Below are 5,366 nucleotides of genomic sequence, written 5' to 3' on the forward strand. Positions count from 1 at the left end.
TGAAGCTGACAGAATAATTTACTATTTAACTTTCCTTGAAGCTGACAGAATAATTTACTATTTAACTTTCCTTGAAGCTGACAGCATAATTGCCTAAGGAGAGCCAAGACTGGGCTCACTTCAGCAGAGAACTGTCACCTTCTTTTTGAGGCCCTGTGTTCCCATGGAACTTGTCCTAGATGCATATTCTTTGCTCTGCCCTATGCCCAAGTTCCCAGGTATCAGACCTTGGACATGTGTGCCTTGGACTCTGCACACTCATCCTTATCCTGGATGTTCCTACTCTTGATTTCTGCCAGAATTCTCAGGATTTCAATCTTCCTTGACCAGATCTCATCACCTATGTGTCCCTTGATAGTGAATCCTCCAGGCTCAACCCTGGGGTTGTTCCCATCATAACACAAAAAGAGTGTATCAGTAATGTGTCTCATGAACAGGAAATTGTGTTACTGGACCCATCCAGACATAAGGCAGTGATGTCTTAGGCAGAATATGAGTTCTTGAAAGAAGAGGAAACAAAGAACATGCCTGCCAGTTTTACAGTTTCTAATAGTTACCTCTGCCTACAGATATTGAAATCAGTATGTTTTGTACTGACATGTCTTATGAGTGGGAGAAACTACATACAACATTCTGATGTGAAATGAGAGATATAGTGTGATGACAAGAGAAAGTAATTAGGGTAGAAAATTGAAGAAGGAGATATGTAATGGGAAATTGAGAGAACAGTTCTTTACGTGGACAGAAACAGATATAGATATTACAAGCAGACACATAGACAACTGAAGCTCTGTGGAACTATACTGACCCATCTCCACCCTGAGTATCAGAGGCAATTGGCTGCTGTATTGAATGCTGAACAAAAGGAATGAGAAAAAACTCAGTTGGAAGAAGAGAAACTAAAATACTTGAATTCTAGGCTAACTTCAGCAGACTTCTTGAAGGAAGAAAAACTAAAGATAATTCTTGTCTATCAGAAGTAAGAGTGGGGAAATTCAGGCAATAGGCAAAGGACTAAGAGTAACAGAGTATAGAAGTCTCTTTCTTCCTCCTACTGAGCCTTCTGGAACCTGCTGGGTTCGATGACAAGCACCTTGGAATGATAGGAAGCTTAGTCCTGGGAAGGCCTATCCTAGACTTCTGAGTATCTCAGGACTCACAAAATCAGCAGGCTCCTTGAGTAGAACTAACATCTACTTGTACCTGTGCCCAAGCAGCAAGTCCTTCCAGACCAGCAGAATTGTGCCTATAACAAGGGACAGTAACCACTATGAAGGGACCAGAATTGAATCACCTATCCAGTCAGTCAAGTACAAGGTCACACATTCAATAATATTTGGTTAGTAAAAATTGACCTTGATTGGGAAGAGGATACAAAGACTGGTGGAAAGGAAAATGAATCTAGTAAGAACTGGGAGAAAAAGGACAAATATGATCAAATACGACAAAATTCTCAAGTAACAATAACAATAAACGCAAGCTGAAACAAATCGAGTATGTGTGACAATTGGCATAAAAGGGAAAACAAATTGAAATTTTTTCAGGCAGAGGAAACTGTAATTCACAAGGCAACCAGGTGATTCAGAGAAAAGGAGGACAGATAAAAGAGCAAACTCATGAGTTGAAGTGGGCAAATGCTGAGGACAAATAATGATGATTTTAATATTCTGTGTAAATTAATATTATGGCCAACAAAAAATCTTTGAAAATAGAAAAGTGAATATTTGAAATTTGCTGACAAATGGATGGATCTAGAAAACATCATATTTTGTGAGGTAGCCCACACCCAGAAAGACAAATATAATATGCACTCACTTAGAAGTGGCTTTTAGACATAAAGCAAAGAAAAACCAGCCAGAAATTCATAACCCCAGAGAACCTAGACAGCAATGAGGACCCTAAGAGAGACATATATGAATTTAATTTACATGGGAAATAGAAAAAAAACAAAATCTCCGGAGTAAATTGGGAGCTTGAAGACCATGGGAGACAGTAGAAAGAGAGTAGAGAAAAAGGAAGGGGAGCAAAAAAAAAATATATAGCTCAATAAAAACAATTTAAAAAATAAAATTAAAAAAGTAAACATTTATACTGGGTAAATTAAATTTGTCAGTGTGGTAATAGTTAGGAATTTCAGAGAGTAATAATGGCTAATGAAAATATGCAAAGGTAAATAATAAATTTTTGAATAAAAAATGTGAAAATTTGAAAGTCTCTATAAGTAAAAGACAGAAAAGAGTAAAAATGACATGCTTAGGATGGTCAAGAAAAATATAGAGTAGTAGAAACAAACACAAAATACAAATAATTACAATTACAAAGTAATTGATTAAAATTTTATATAAAAGACAAAGGTTACTACAATTGTTTAAAGAAAAATGAAAGTGAATGATGCTGATTGTTATAGTTGCATTTTAATTTTCTTGTATTTATTTGTTTTAGGGACTATTGAATGCCTGTGTGTGAACACATGGTCAAAAGGACATCAGGTATATTTCTCTGATATTCTTGATTATTCTTTAAAACTACATTTCTTATTGGATCTAAAACTAAGATGGCAACTGGGCATCCCCAGCAATCCTCCTGTCTCTGCCTTCCACACAGCAGTGAGTTTCAGGAACATGTGAGGCCACATTTTGTGTTCTGTGTAGGTGCTGGAATCCTAATTCAGGTCCTCAAGTTGGAGCTCCTGGAAATGGAGTTGCAAGCTATTGTGAGCCACAAAGTGGGTGCTGGAACCAAATTTGGGACCTCTGCAAGAGGAATGAATGAATGCTCTTAACCACTGAACTGTGTCTCTAGCTCCTGGGGTGTCTTTTTGTGACTGACAGGTCACCAATCACAAGAGTAGCATGTTCTACAATGTTAAGCAGGGGAGCAGGAACTCCATTACAACCATATTATACTACCACTGTGTATATGGTTACAGTGAGACTACATGTGATGACTAGCTTTAATTGCCAACTTGACAATCTACAAACAACTGGCAAGAGACTCTCGGGAAGTGTTGTCTGTGTTTGAGTTGGCCTGTGGGTTACGTCTGCAGGGATTGTCTTAACCTAACGGATGCAGGAAGCCCAATTCACTATGGGTAGCACCACAACCTAGGCAAGTGGTCCTGAACTGTATAAGAGTAAAGAAATCAAGCTGAGCACAGGCAAGCAAGTGGACATGGGTGCATGCATTTCTCTCTGCTCTTGACTGTGATTGTGATGTGACCAGCTGTGTTAACTTCCTGCCTCGTTAACTTCTGTGCAATAATGGACTGCAATTTGAAACTATAAGCTGAAAAAAAAAACCTTTCTTTCCCTAGTTGATTTTTGCCAGGGTATTCGATCATAGCAACATAAGGAGAACTAACACACAGGTCTTCCAAATCCTTGCCAATTGATTCCATTTCAAAGAAAACCACCACTTAGTTATTCTAGTACCTAGACTGCAGCAAAGCAAGCAACTCTTTCTATTTTGGGGGTGTGTTTTGTGTAGTCTGAGGCCAAAGTCAATTTTGCTGCTTTAACACTAGGTAGTGCTCTGAACCCAGGTTTGCAAAAATTCTAAAGCTGATATAAAATGAGGTCTTGGTAAGCAGGGAGTTGGAGAGGAGATGGAGAAATTGCAGGTGTCTTGGTCATCCAGGGCTCCATGAGTAATCACTAAAAGAAACAATTTATCTCATGCTCTCCCAGGTTGAGAGAATATGTCAATTTTTACATCTCTCCCCAAACATGAGACAGTGTTTCATCACACAGTGATTATGCTACCATCTATGTCGATTGTGGTCAAATCTGGATGACGATTTACTATAGAGTTCGTTCAACAGTTCTTCACTTCCTTACAATGTCATAATACTCTATTGGGAAGAGAAGATGCCTGTACGACTCTTAAGGAGATAGCTGACTCTTTAAGAAGATGTCACTGTGATTTATCTAACACAAGATGAGGAGGCCTTGGAATCTGACAGGAGGGTGTGACAGAGTTTGACAAAGACTTTCTCCCGAGATTTCTGGCATTAGCACTTTTGTCAGCTCAATAGCAGAAATAGAAATCCAGTGAGTGTGATCAGGAGTCATGTGGGGCAGGCCAGAGTGGACATGCTGGATTCCGGCTTGCTTTCCTTATTGTTACTGTGTGTGTGTGTGTGTGTGTGTGTGTGTGTGTGAGAGAGAGAGAGAGAGAGAGAGAGAGAGAGAGAGAGAGAGAGATCAGATCTCTGTATAATAGAGACTGGCTTCAAATTCCTAATCCTTGTGCCATGGTGGTGGCATGAACATACACACACACACACACACACACACACACACACACATTCACACGCAACTAGAAACATTTTTGGGGGGAACAAGGTTCTCACTGTGTAGCCCTGACTGGTATTTGATGCCAGCATTTAGGAGGCAGAGGCAGTTATATCTCTATGAACTTAAGGCCAGCCTGATCTACTCAATAAGTTCCAGGCCAGCCAGGGGTATACAATGATAGCTTGTTTTAAAACAAGATCAAAAATAAAAGAATATCAAAAATAAAAGAAGAAGCTGGACGGTGGTAGCATGTGTCTTTAATCCCAGCACTCAAGAGGCAGAAGCAAGTGGATCTGTGAGTTTTAGGCCAGCCTGTTCTACAGAACTAGTTCCAGGACAGCCAGGGCTACACAAGAAACCCTTTCTCCTAAATGAAAAACTAAATAAGGAAGGAAGGAAGGAAGGAAGGAAGGAAGGAAGGAAGGAAGGAAGGGAAAGAAAGAAAGAAAGAAAGAAAGAAAGAAAGAAAGAAAGAAAGAAAGAAAGAAAGAAGAGGGAAAAGATGAAGAGGAAGAAGAGGAAGAAAGCAATCAGGCGGGCAGGGGAGTTTATTGGGAAGAACAGGAGTGGGAGAGCAGTAAGAGAGGATACTAAAGAGTAAACTTATTTAATCAATGTACATCACGCAAACGTATTAAATTGTCAAAGAATAAGTAAAATATTAACAACAACAACAACAAATTGAGGAAAGCTCTGGTTCTTGGATCACATTGCAAACTGATGGAGCACTTAGTATCCCTATGTCTGTTAAGAAACTTATGTGACCCAGACGCTCTGCCAGTCTCTCATTCCTCTGCTAAGGCAGTGAAAAATGGGCTGGTCCAAAACAAAAGCCACTAGCACAGATCTGAAAGCAAATCATGTTTACAGAGTTTTTATAAGACACAGCCCCCCAACCCCCAAGGAGTCAAGGACTTTGCCCTTGACTGTATTTGCTGCTTGTAGAATTGGGGATGTCAAGGAAAAGTCAGGCTTAGGTGACACTACTCTGGGTACTATTTTACTCTTTTTGCCTCTGAGACTTCCTCCCTCCCTCCTTCCTGCTCTCCCTCCCTCCCTCCTTCCTTCCCT

Source organism: Microtus ochrogaster, unplaced genomic scaffold (genome assembly GCF_000317375.1).
Source record: "Microtus ochrogaster isolate Prairie Vole_2 unplaced genomic scaffold, MicOch1.0 UNK96, whole genome shotgun sequence".
Taxonomy (NCBI): Eukaryota; Metazoa; Chordata; class Mammalia; order Rodentia; family Cricetidae; genus Microtus; species Microtus ochrogaster.